The following is a 14,596-nucleotide window of genomic DNA, read 5'->3' on the forward strand; positions in this document are numbered from 1 at the left end:
CCCAGCCGCTTAATTAAATCAATCGAAAGGTTCTAATTTCATTGTGTCTTTTCAGATACTTACACTCATTTATTGGGAAAGGAAGATTTTAGATGGTTAAAGTCACATTTGGTTGAATTTGCTCAGAAGAAATAGGTGTTTTCTTTCTTTCTTTCTTTCTTTCTTTCTTTCTTTCTTTCTTTCTTTCTTTCTTTCTTTCTTTCTTTCTTTCTTTCTTTTTTTTTTATACAAAAGGGATTGTCTGAGACAACATACTGACAGATTCCCTCCCCTGAGTTTTTAACCTGTCAGAGAACAAAGCAATCTTACACATGGGTACCAATTTCTCTAAGCCACATGTGATTAGAAAGAAAAAAGGTTAGCCCCTTCATTTGATAATCATACTTCAGTCCCTGGAGAAAATGAAATTTTATCACAGCATCTGGCCAGCAGAAAGCTACAACTTAAGAAAATGTACTTACCCATCCCTTCCTGAAATAGAAGGTAATTCAAAGTAACAAAGAAGAAAAGGACACATCTCGAAGCAATGCAATAAGAGGAGAAAAAAGTCTGTACAAGGTCAACAAAGGAATATCAGAACCTAGAGGTTATTCAAGATATGACTTCAAAGAATTTATGCTTATATTTAAGCATCAGAAATGTTTTATTTTGGGAAGAAACAAACACAAAATTGAACCAAGTGAATAGTCAATTATTGAGAAGTATTTGCATTTGGAGACTAGTTTGAATGTAAACCCCAGTATCTCCCTCTATAATCAATAGATGACTTTTTGTCCCCCTCCCTCGAAAAAGAAAAATTCTTAACCAAGAAACAGGGAGTGCAGGAATAGCTACTTTAAAAGAGAAAAACTCAACAAATAGTACCAGTATACTATCATATTATTTGACCCATCTAATGTTCTATTTTTACCTCTTTTTATCAAAGGGCAGATCTTATTCATGCTTATAGTTTTAAAAATATTACAGGATATACACTTACTTCATCTTGAGACACACATGAAATTGAAACCCCAATCCCTCACTTAGTGGGGAGCCCCAAGAGGTTAGGAATCCTCTAGTGGCTGATATTCTCACAGTCATTTCTCCTTCGGATTCTCAGTTTCTATTACATTCCTCCCCACACTCAGGTTTCACCCCACACAACTCCTCTAGTCTCTTTACTGATTAACAATCCATTTAAACAGACATTTTTTCTTATTTTTTCCCAAAACGTTGTGTATTCGTGGCATGTGGGTATGTAACACACATTATGGAAGTTCTGAAGCCATGGTGGGAATTCTATCACAGTACCCATACATAAATAACATAAAATAAATTAGCGTATTTTATGCTACTTGAAAAAATTATATAAAATTGTCTGCAAATTCTGAATGTGTTCATATTATTCATGAGGGGGAAAGGAAATATACAACGATGTTAATAGCAGTTAAAGTAATAAAACTACTCATTTTTATTTCCTTTCCCCCCAATTTTCTGTACCTCTTTGATGCATTTGCCCCTCTGCATGGAAAAGTAGGTGGCTTTCCCTTCCAGCCTTTATACCTTTGGGTTTCATTTTTAAATTTATAAAGAAATTTCTGTCATCTCTGCCCCAGCTTATGGAACTGTTCTGATGGCTCTACACTTTCTCATCTGCAAAGAACTGTGTTCCAGGTACTTATCAGAGGTGACCTCTAACTCTTTGCTGCTCAATATTTTGCAAAAGATCAGTTGAAAATGAATAGTATAAATGAAGAATTGTCTGAAGGTTCTTTCTCTACCTTTATAGAATTATACTTTGGCAAAATGGCAGCAATGAGGGATGAGCTGTAAAACAGTCCCATAAAATTCAGTGGCAGTCATTGTTGGGCATTTGAAGAAATTGATCATACTCTTTACGAGTATCCATGGGAAAACTTATTTCTGTTCTCAATGTAAGGAACAATTTAGCTCTTGCTAAGAAACTTCATTTAAAAAAATCATTTAACCAAATGAAATTTTCTTCTTTGCCCTGGTCATGGGGAAGTCTAGAACCAAATTTTTGTCTTACAGACACACATTTCCTTTGCCCAATTTTGCCTTATTCTTCTTTCCCCTTAGTCCTCATTAGATTTTTTATTCTTTTTTTAATTGTCTTAAAACCTTTATGAAACAAGATAGTTAAAATTAAAAAGCACCTGCCTTAATGTTATAAAGGAAAACAAATTTGAAAATGCGCCCATGGACTGATGGAAATATATGATCATAATTTCCTTTCACTCTTCAGTGAAAAAGACAGCCAGAATCTTCTTTGGCAAAATGACACTGATAAAGAAAAAGAATACTTCTCCAACCTTCAGTATTTCCTCTAAGAAACCTGGGATGTTTTCCATATGGATCTTTTTAAGAAGTTCTGAGATAGGAAAACGTTTTCATTAAACACATTCAAACAATTTTTCTCTGTGGTTTGTCACAGGAAAATATGTGTGCATGAGAGTGCCTGGTTGCTTGTTCTGCATCAGCATAAGCACACATTAGCATCCGCTCTTTAGGAAAAGAGTATAGGTAAGGAAGAATCACATGAATTTCTATTCCAAGTCCCTTCCACACAGAATAGCAGTGATAGGTGCTAGCTCTGTTTAGCTGGGGAGAGTTCAACATGAGATGGCAAACATGTAATTCCATGGCGGCCTTTGCATATAGCTTCAGTTATATAAAGATTATACAACTGTGCCATTGTCATAATTCTTCAGTTAACCTCAGAGGTCCCTTGGGACTCAGTACGAAGTATTATGAGGGAATACCCTTAAGTATTAAGGATCAGAGGGAAGCTATTTATTTTCAGGTTTAAAATATCTCACATAATAGAATCAAGAGCTGGCTTGTCTTCCCCCTAAATTACTTTCTAGAAAAACTTTCAACCCCCCCCCTTTTTTTTTTTTTTTTGCTGAAATGGAGCTGTACCTTGTCACAGGGTTGCTCTAAGTAGCTTCGGTTGTGACTAATGCCCTTCACCACAAAAATAAATCCTCAGAAGATGACTGTGTTACCAAAAGCAAGAACAGTTAAATGGAATGCGATCTTATTATGAGCCTGGAACCCTGCAAAACTCTTGATGAAAGATCTCATTACCCCTCACCACCAACCTTCAAGGTTAAATCTATCCCCATTTTCATGTTGAGGTTCAAACCACTGAGTAACTTGCCCAGGGTCACACAGCTACCAGGTGACAGAAACAGGGTTCAGACCTAGATCTGTCCAACTCTCAGATATAAGCTCCTGCACATAACTTGCTTGGGACTCTACTTGCCCAGAAGAGCAAAAAACCTAAATTCTCTTTCCAGGGTCTGCCCACCTCAGATCTAAGAACTCCCGCAGTATTTCCTCATGGACAAAGGTTTGTTAGTCTTTGCTCCCAGTTAGCCCCTATAGCCAGGACTCAGATGTGCTTCTTTGATCTCAGAAGACCATAAGAGCTTCCAACAGAAGACATTTGCTTTAGAAAAAAAGGCGGCCTAGAAATCTGGTGTTATAGACTGAATGTTTGTGTCCCCCAACTCTCTCCACCCCCAAATTAATATATTGAGGCCCTGGAGGTGAGATCTTGGGACATAATTAGGTTGAGATGAGGTCATGAGGGTGGGGGTTCCATGATGGCATTAGTGTCCTTATAAGAAGTGGAAGAGAGACCAGAGTGCTCTTCTCTCTCTACCATGTGAGGACACAGCAAGAAGGCAGCCATCTGCAAGCCAGGAAGAGAGCCCTTACCAGGTATCAAATCAGGTAGCATCTCGATCTAGGAATTCCCAGCTTTCAGAATTGTGAGAAATAAATTCCTGGTGTTTAAGCCATTCAGTTTATGATATTTCATGATGGCAGCTCTGGTGTCCCATGAAATTCAAAAAGATCTTTTATTGGTTATCACTGCCTTCACTAGAAGGCATGGTTACTTCCAGCTGTGTCCAGAGCAGTGTGTGTGAGCCTGGGCCTTTACTCTAGAGCTTCTCCATGAGGATGGCGCCACCTCCAGAGGGTGTTTCGGAACTAGAAAGCACATTTTAGTTGTCATATGACTGTAGGTATGTTGCTGGCTTTTAGAGGGCAGGGCCAAGGGCCACTCAGCCTTAAGGGTTTTCTCCAGTTTATAATGATCTGAGCCTGGACCCTGATTCTGTTTTATATATAAGCACAAAATATTTTTGCATAATTTTAACATCCACCAGATTTTCTAGGAATGCAGCGAATGCATTCAGTAAAGGAAAGGTTGCTATTATTTTGTTTGGACATCACTAATTGTGGCTCGCTCTTTCAGAAAATCATATCACTAGCAGCTACACCACTTGTGATATGAGTCTCCAGCCCACTATACCTATATCAGTTGGCCTATGTGGCCATGTCTTTACAGAGATTCTACATGAGCAACGTCTGACTGCTGCATTATGTCTTCTGGTGTGGTTGGGCCATATTGCTTTATTATAAATTGTTTTCCATTTCTTTTTCTTATACTTAGGGCATTTTTTTTGTTATATTATTACAGGTTATATATGTATGCATGTGATATTATCTATGATTTTCATTTCAGGGTATTTTGACGTGTTTGTGAAGGGGGCAATACATAGTATTAAAAACCACTCTACTCTCCCACTAAACAGAGTGCAAACTTCTATCTGAGCAACATGGATCCTCAGGTTAAAAGAAGGACGTACCCTACTCAGTGTTATCTCAGCTGAGGGTGCCTCATGCAAAAAATGACATGGGCTCCCAACTGCTATCTCTTTAAATTCATCTACCAAACCATTGGCTCAGGGCTGACTCCTTTACTTTTTTGGAGCAAGTCAACATCCAGCACCACTGCTCACATCTAGCACATCCTTCCATCCTGAGAGCTTTTATAGAAGCCTTTTTGTACTCTTGTGGTAGTGGACTGCCCAGCCCACCCTGAAGGTAGGTCTATAATCTGAAATTATAAGAAGAGAGAGATAAAATTTTGGTCCTTTCCTTCACAGGAAGGTCAGTAAAGTACTTATGCAAAGTTACTTACCCCTAACTTCTCATTGCCCTATAATTTTAAATTCAGACTATCAACTCACTGTCATAGCAAAAATCTCACTGGATACTCCATGAAAACCACTGACAATCACTTATATGTACATTCTCTCTTTGGAGCAGATGAAATGCTGTAAGAGATAGGTAGGGCAAGAACTATTTCCTTACCTAGATGAAGAAAATGAGGCTCAGAAAGTAGGCACATTCTCAAGGACATAGAGCTCACGAGTAACAGCCTAGACTCAACTCCTAGTTTTGGAATCCAAATACCAGCACAGGTCATAACACGTTAAAGTGATAAAAATGGAAAATGTTGCAAAGCCATCCAAGAGTCAAACAAGTCCCTTCTACAATGTCCCTTTGAAAAATGTATTTTCTTCTCAAATGAGGTCACCAGAGTCACCCTCTAGACAAGCAGAGAGGATATTACTTACAATTTGGACAATATTTTATCATCAACAAAAACCTTCTAACACACACTCTCACATGCAATCTCCTACCTGTTTTCACTCAGCTACTTAGTAATGGGATGTGTCCAGGCAATTTAAAATTATCTTTAGGGGCTGCAAACTTCCTATTGGAATTATCAAACACCGCTGCTTATTATTCCAGGTGTTCTTAAGCTCAAAGGTCCTACAGGGTCTGGGGAGGAGCAGGAAGTTTCAAGAGTGCCACTTTTTAGTGTGAGTTCCTCATCACCACAGGAGTGTCGCTTTCCTCTTTGAAATCCCATGTTGCTTTGACAAGGGCTATTCTTCCTTTCCATTATCAAACATGAGCACCTCACCATATCTCCTCAGAGGGCACACCTGAACACTGGGAGAGCATGCCAGGTTCTGGTGGACTAGCTCTCCTGGATGCTTCTCAGAACTACATGTAGATCTGCAAGCTGCATCCAGCTCTGTGAGTGAGAAAGGCTGTGGGCTTCCAGGACCTGGAAACCAGTGCTTGTTACCACCACCTGGAGCATCTTCAGACTGTGTGCATGGGAAAGACGTGCACCCTGTCAGAGATTATACCTTAAGAACAGTGCTTGTTCTGCACAATCTATATCAATGAACGAGTAGCACAGACCACATTCAGTGGTTAAAATTATACACAGTGGAATCCCACCATTAACTTCTTTCCATGAAGCAACTTTAGTACAAGATAGATATCTCTTGTATCCAGACCCAGACTCTACGCTCTCAAGTTACACAAGGATTCCAGTAGAAAGTATCACATCTATGAGAGGGCCATGCTACATGCTCCAAAAGACAGAACTTTATGAAGGCTTCAAAAATTGGGGGTCTGAGCTCTGATTTTGATAGGAATTTCAGTAGGTTACAAAAGGTACAATCAGTGCAGGCTTAAGACAGATTATCCTCATTAATCACTTAAAGAGCCCTTTAAATATGTGCATGCTGGAGCCTTCCAGTGAGGGGTCCAGGCTTGTGATCCTCAAAATTACAGGAATGTCAATACATTTGAAGAGCTTGAACAGAGCCTTAGAAGGCTAAAAATATCAACAGGAAAGCAGATGAATACTAACATTTTGTGATCCCCAACCTTACTGGATATGGCAACATGTATATAATGGTAAAAATATCATAGATACTCCCCTCCCACATGATACTAGCAACCAAGAGCAAAGGTAAGCTCTGAGAAAACACATGATGTAGCAGGGGGTTCTAGGTAGAAAAAAGGCAAACTTATAGAGATGAGTGGGGGCAGGAAGCTCTAAGTGTCCATACTAAGGTTGTTAGCTTTTGGAAGGAAAGACACTGGGAAGTTTCTCAGCAAGACTAGTGTGTACAACAGGGAAAGCTGAGAGGATGAATTTGGCAGTCCAGTTATAAATAAGTGCCACAAACCATGGTAGTCTCTTATTCAATGCAAATAAATCAAAGGCTCCCACCATACCTCTAAGAAGATATTTAAAAATGTTAACAAGAAGTATTTGGGGAGAAAAACACAAAGAGCCCTCAAAAAATGCAGATAACCAAATGGGAAGGCACTGTAAATATGCTGTTGTGGTTGTAAACTCAATACGTACACTGTCAAGTCTAGAAGCAAGTATTTATAGCAGAACAAGATTTAAATGGCCAGTAACATTCCCATCTACTTAATCGACTTTGTTTTTTAAGAAAATAAAGATTCTAATGGAACAGTTAGTCTATCTGACAGGACATCAGACCTGTTAGTAGAAATAAATGAACTGAAGCCAGTTAATATCAGAGACAGAGGAAATGGGAAGAGAATTTGACCTGATGATGACTAGTTCCTGTTTTCACCTTCAATTTCCAAATAATCCTTGTTGTAATACTTCTGATAATTTCTCCAGTGACTCTTCCCCTGAAGTGGACTTGATTTGAGGAAATGATATTAGATCTACAAGGTACAGTTCCATTTCTCTTCATATCCTGTGAATTTTCTTTTATAAGCAGAACCTCCTGAGATTTCTTAAGAGAGCCAGGAAAAAGGCAGGGTCGGGATTAGGGGTGGAATAAAGAAAAGGAAAATAAGCAAATTTATCGGATGTGATTAAGATGTCCTTGCAAAGACAGAAAAAGAAATGATAACTACTGCTTTTTTTCCCCTTCAAGTTATTAACAAAATTTCTAACTATTGCACTGCCATAAGGTCCTAATCAAAATGACAGAGGGAAATAGGATGTTTTCATTTCTCTCTTCAAAGGATCTTCTCTGAGACTCCAAGTTTTACCTAAGATGAACCAATTTGGTATTGTCATAGTAACATAAATACTACTTGGTGTCCCTTGTTTTGTTCTATCATCTTATTTTTGCCTTATTCCAAAAAAAGATGCGAGATGGAGGCCAGCTCTAAGCATGGCCATTTGGGGAGAAAGAATAAGAAACTAAAAATTTACAGTGTCCCTTTTTAAAACACAAGACAGGATTCATCAAGAGACCTCACTTAGACTTTCTAACCACATTTCATATTAACATCCATCTTTCCATATGGAAGATTTAGAACTCAAACAATCCAAGGACGTTGGCTTAAACTCAATAGAGACAGGGATCTGTGCTTGAGCTCCTCCAAACTGCTGTAGCGGGATTACTTTCCTGGGAGTCAGTCCACAGTCTCCACCCAGAGAGTAAAGATGTCATGTTTGCAGAGTGCTTAGAACCTCAACAGAAAGGCAGTATGCAAATTCAAGACACTCTTCTCACACTAACTAAGACATAGCTATCATTCTTTTGTTTGTTTCACATTTAGAAAACTACCCCTCTCACCAAGTAAGTGCTACGGAACCACTATAAAGGGAAATCTTCCATGACCTTCAGAGATTTTCTGTTAAGCGTTTTGAACATTCTTTGTGCCAGCTGGCCCTCTCTCACTCACCCCTTTGTTTTTTCTTTGAGTTATTGGCAAAGGAGAGGAAGAAGAGAAATGAAGGAATGTAAAGAAAACTAAACAACAATTCATCTTCCCTGGAGTCACTTATCCCCAGAAGGGTGCCATTCTGGACTTCACCAAGAGAACTTGATTAGAAAGATCTGTTCATACGTTCCAATTCGATTTCACAAAACATGGCAGGCCATACAAGTATTTAAATCATCATTTTCATCCCTAAAGTGCATATTTTTTTGTAGCAGGAGAAAGTAAATTTTGATTTCAAAGAAGGGTACTGGTGAAACTGGGGTGTTATGAATAAGGAGGTGAAAGGCAAGCATTAGATTCAATAGAAGTCTTAAGTATCCCCCATTTCTCCAACTCCCTCATCCTGATCCCAATCCTTCCCCACCTCTCTATCTCTATCTACATGTGACCTCTGATCTGTGCTTCCAAAGGGCCTTCCATTATCTTCTTCCCAAAGCAAATCCAAGTCAATTTAGAACCAAAGTCTGATTTGGGTCATTAAACGTCAATTGTCCTTCAATTTGGGTCAATAACCATGAACCACCTTCGACTCTAAAAGGAAACCTCTCTCAAAAGGTGAAGCTCTTGATTTTCCTCACATGCAAGAATTGCCCATCCAGAAAAATAATCGGACCTAGAAAACTGCTGTGATAAGCACATTTTCTGAGAGAGTTCAATTTATCCTGGGGTGGAAGTAATAATCCTTAAGATCTCAAAACAGAATTCTAATTTCTGCCAGGTGTTAAGTCTGTTCCCACCATGGTTTAACAAAACCACAACCTGCACTTCATTACCCTATCAGATAGATGGTCAGCTGAAATCACTATTACTTTATATTCAAAAACATACTTTCTCTCCCACACAACTTATTCAAGGGCTCCCTTAAGATTTCAGTGGAAGACCCAGCTCCTGCTAAAAGTGTTTCTCTAATTACAATGGAATCCCCTTAACTCTTTGATCTGTCTATCCATTTATTCCAGACTTCTGACTCTAGAAATCATTAAGTGGTCTTTCCTCTTTTAGATGGCAAACTCTGTCATGCCTCATAATTGAGTGGGCACTCGATAAATGAATGCTATAGTACTCTGAGAAATAATACACTTCCTATTGGCAGCAAATCCAAAAGAAAACTTCCTTAGAAGAAAGGACTGTCAATTACCACTTAACGAGCCTGAATTTTGGCTCCCATAGAAAAAGCAAACAAAGCAATAAAAACACCCTCCCAAAAGCAGCCACATTATTATCTGTTGCCACCCTCCAGTCACCTGGTATGCAGCTGGTCCAACAGAAGGCATTCAACAAGTCCTTGGTGGTAGATTGATTTGTAAAAGCATAGGATTGGTGATATGTAATCCATCGCTGATAGGTAGACACCAGCTGGGTTCCTAGTAGTCTGGCTGTGAAGAGCTTCTGACCTCCCATAGCCCTTGGATCTCTTACTATTGAGAAATCTAGCTGGACGTGAGATGCCAAGCCAGAAGCAGGATTCACAGAGAAAGGAAGAGTAGGCCACTGTGTGGAATACTAGCAGAGGATTTGTTCTTGCTTCTTCTGTAGCAGCCACCACAACCTTCCAATCTCCCTAAGGGTGAAGTCATTTAAACTTTACCGGGCAGTTTTCCTTCTATACTGCTCTGCCCAGAGCTTCAGGTTCGACACTGAGTGAGTCACAGTTAGAACATGAATCACCTGGAAAGCTTAAAAATGCTCATATCCAAGCCCTGTTTTCAGACATTGTTATTGAATTGGTCAGAGTAAAACTCCAGTGTTGATAATCTTAAAAGCACTCCTGGAAATTTTAATCTGCAGGCAGGGTACAGAATCACTGCCTTCCATTGTTCCAATCCTGGGCCCATACCTGCAACCCCTTTGCCTGTCTTTTATATGGTAGTTACTGATAGCAGCAGCAGCAGCAGCAGCAGCAATAATAATGCCATTATTATTAATAATAGTAGCTAACAATTCTTGAGCATTTATTATATGCCATTGTTCTAACTGCTTTATTTGTGTGAACACCTTGAATTCTCATAAGAAGTGCATGCATTTATGACCATTTTTCAGGTCATAAAAACTAAGGCATAGAGAGAAGTTAGATAATTGGCCTAAATTTCCACTGCTACTAAGTGAACCAGGCTTTGAATTCAGGAAGACTGGCTCTAGCACCTTCTCTCTTAACCATTAACCTACACTGTCTCTCTGCATTTATTCAGTGCAAAAAGGTTTGCAGGCATCACATGGGTGCCCTCTGGATCCTGTAAAATTATAATCACCTTTGCAGATAGTCACATTTTTAAATGTCCATATCTCATTCCATTGTCCGGCAATCTGTTTTAACCTGTGATGGCATACTGACCACTTGTGGGATAAAAATCCAAATAATATTCAAATGCCTCCCTCAGCTGCACTCCCACCTCATGCTGCTCTATGCTCCAACGATTCTGAATTACTCGTACCTCCTTTGATGCACCATAGAACCCTAAAAAGCAGGCTTGAGAATTGGGACTCTTCTCCATACTCTAGATACGGTTGCTATCGGCAGTGGAATCCCTCATAAATGTGTTTCTAAAACGAGTTAGAGATACTAAGGCAAAACCTTCCCAAAGCGCCAGGTTAGAAAAAGCATATCCATTCAGCAAATCGGCCACTCAGGAGTATGAGCAGTAGCATGATACGAATTTAAGCCTCACATATAAGAAGACAACATCACATACGCCAAGTATCCACTGCCACAAAACTTGTAAAAGTTTCAAAATGGAACTATCATGTGAAATGGTACATACCTAAAACCTTGCTGCATTTCTCATAACAGGCAGATTAAAATTCTTATGTCCTAAAGAGCATCTATACTGGGCTAGCCAAGTAGGGGCCATAAAACCTCCATTTCCATTGAAACTCCTGTTATAAGTTTTAAATGCTATAGCACTACATTTCAAAATCACAACAATTAAATTTGGGACCAGAATCTTAGAAATTAACTATCGGAGTTTCTGAAAAGCAAAGAAGAGTTCCAGCACTTTATTCCTTCATTGAAAAGCAAGCAAAACAAAACCTAATGCTGCAAAATAAAGGACACCAATGAGTTCACAACGCAGCTGGAATGTGGATGCCCTACACTGGTCTATTCAATTTATATGTAAAATACTTGTTTGCTTTACATCTCCCAGGTCTGTAAATCTACCCACTGCTTCTGATACTGCATTCACATCTATCTTCAACTGAACAAAACCCAGTTTGTGCTTTCTTTGTTCAGAGAGAGAACATCTTTCTTTTGGGAGATCCAAGTTCCAAATAATGTTGCCTTACCCTGTTCCAGATAAAAAGCTAACACATTACAGAATCATATGACTTCTCATAAGTCTAGCCCAGGCTGTCTCAACCATGGCACCATTGACATTTGGGACCAGATAGATCATTCTTTGTTGTGAGGTGGCTGTCCTGTGCACTGCAGGATGTTCATTCTGCAGTAGCTCTACCCCCTAAATGTCAGTAGAACCTCTCCCCAAGGCATGGCAACTAAATATGTCCTGAAACATTGCCAAATATTCATGGGGCAGGGTGGAGGAGGGAAATTGCTTCCAACTGAGAACCATTGGTCTAGCTTCATGCCCATTTTGGAGTTTCACACTAGCCATAAACTCTTTACCACATCTGGCCACATTTTTACTTTATGAATTTATTCAAAAACAGCCTACAAAAGTCTTTGGCCTTGTAATTTCAAAAATGTGTTATTAGACTGTAAACCTCGATAGGGATTCATTTGTAAGTCCTCATTGAGCATTTGCTTTGGTGTTGATGTGGGGGTGAAGAGCTGACTAGGCCAAGATGCACAAGAAATTCGTTGTTTAAGACAGTCCGTACTAATAATACCTGCATCCCTCTTCCAAATACCCTCTAGGAAGGGATAGGCATGTTACTTGCACTGGATGGGCATATGCGAAAATTTTCCCAGTGCTTTACAGTATGCGTATCACATTCCTCAAGAGGGCACCTCTATCAGTTAGTTACTTGTTAGTTAGCAGGAAACTCAGTCCAAACTGGCGTAAGCCACAAAGGGAATTTATTGAACCAGGTAAGCGAGAAGTCCTACAGAATGGCAGCTTTCAGGCGAAGATGACCTGGGCTGAGGCTCAAGGTCAAGTTTGGTGGTGTTTCTCTGATTCTCTCAGCCTCCTCTTCTCCGTGAGTCAGTCAGTTTCAAATTGGCTTCTTTCTTGGTGGCACAATGGCTACAGCAGATCTGGCTTAACGTTCATACACCACATTGCTTAGAAGACAGTGCTATTCTAATCAAGCAAAAGTGTCTTCATTGTAACTGGACCAACTTGTGTAATGTTCTAAAGGCTGAGACATACAATCAATGTGGTCAAGAGAAGGCCATATGCTGACTGGTTGCAGCCCCTGAATTAATCACAGTGATAGAGTGGGGAATCTATGTCAATGGGGGTAGAACAGTGTTTCTCAAAGTGTGTTCCTTGACCGATGGCCTTAGTATCACCTAGGAACTTGTTAGAAATACAAATTCTTAGGCCCCACCCCAGAAATGGTGAATCAAAAATTCTTGGTGTGGGGTCCAGCAAGCCAGCCTTGTGATTCTTATGAAAGCTAAAGTTTGTGACCCACTGGTCTAGACCATCAGGCCCTGCCCACAGAGTCTGGGGTGGGGTAAATCCATTCATTTCACAGAGTTATCACACAATTAGAAAACGATGCAATGGAGACCTGGGAAGTTACCATCAAATACTTCAGAAAGGGACAGTTCATTTCACTTCATACTTCCTACAGTAAAGGTATGGCACAGAAGACAATATAGTAAGTGCTTCAAACCAGCAAATTGGTTTGAAGATTACTTCTGCTGCTTTATTTATTAGTTTACATGCTTAAAGAAATGTCCCACATTAATCTTAGCATTTTCTCTGAAGAAAATGAACAAATATTTGAGAGAATAAAAAATAAAAATAAAAACATTTCTTGGCAGTTAAAACTGCATTGAGGAATTCTCTGAGAGAGTTCCTTAATCATGGCTAACCCTAAGCATTGACTGGAGTGAGGTTACACACGTGGCTCCTTGGGCACTGCCCTAGACCTACCCAATGGGGTCTTTGTGGAAGAACTTGAGAATCTGCTCCTTTAGTAGACATTTCCAGGGATTCTTATGGATGGTGCATGTTTGGAAAACACTGTCCTAAGAGATATATCCCAAGGACTGGGGAGAAAAACTCATGAAGAAATTAAATGAACATTTTAGACTGCAAATAACAGCTTCTTCCCCTCCTTCCTTTATGTATCCCCTGGCTACTAGGGTCTCTAACTGACCTTCCTCTAGTCTTATCCTACACTGCCTCCCAAATAAGATGCTCTTCATACTACTGCCAGAGTGAACTTTCGAAAACACACTGGAGGTCCTGCCTCTGATCAAAATCAATCACACTAGTGGTTTCCTACAGGGGGAAGGCTAGGAGATGTGTTCACAGAAAAGCAGCTAGATGGATGTGTGTTACCGTCAATATTCTCTTTTTTGGAGGTGGTAGTGGGCTCATGGATACTTTAAAAAAAATTATTTATAAAAGTAAATAACAAATAAGGAAATAAAGAGAGCCAATAGCTGAACCAATTATAATAATGTCAATATAAATCTGAGACTTGAAGATAAAATTAAATTTATTTTTGAAAGGAAATAAATATGTTAATATCACTGGGTACCAAAAGTATGCTTTTAAAAAATTATTTTATTTTTTCTGTATCTTATAATTACTCCATAGTAAATTGCATAACTTAACTTTTTAAAAATAAAAAAAATTATCACAAGTCCTCACCATGGCCTATAGGATGAAGTTTAACGTATTAGCATGACTTACAAGTCTCCACATAATCCAGTCCTTGCTTGTCTTCTTCTGTCTTACTTTTCACCATTTTCCACTGACCACCATCTTTGAATCATCCTGAATCTCTTATATTCCCCTGAATACTTGATGCTCTCTTGCCTTTGTTCACTCTGCTTACCATGGTCTTCCTTCCCCCTTTACCTCATGTATCAGTCAGGTTAATGTTGGGTTATCCTGAAGTAACAAAAGCTTAGTAGGTTTATTTCTCACTCACTCTGTGTTAGGGATCAGGAAGTTTTGTTTTTGTTTTTGTTTTTTTCCTCTGGAGACCCAGATGGTAAATACATTAGGCTTTGTGAGCAACATACGGTTTCTGTTGCATAGATTTCTTTTCTTTTTTTTTTTTT

Source organism: Rousettus aegyptiacus, unplaced genomic scaffold, assembly GCF_014176215.1.
Source record: "Rousettus aegyptiacus isolate mRouAeg1 unplaced genomic scaffold, mRouAeg1.p scaffold_m13_p_3, whole genome shotgun sequence".
NCBI classification, from domain to species: Eukaryota; Metazoa; Chordata; class Mammalia; order Chiroptera; family Pteropodidae; genus Rousettus; species Rousettus aegyptiacus.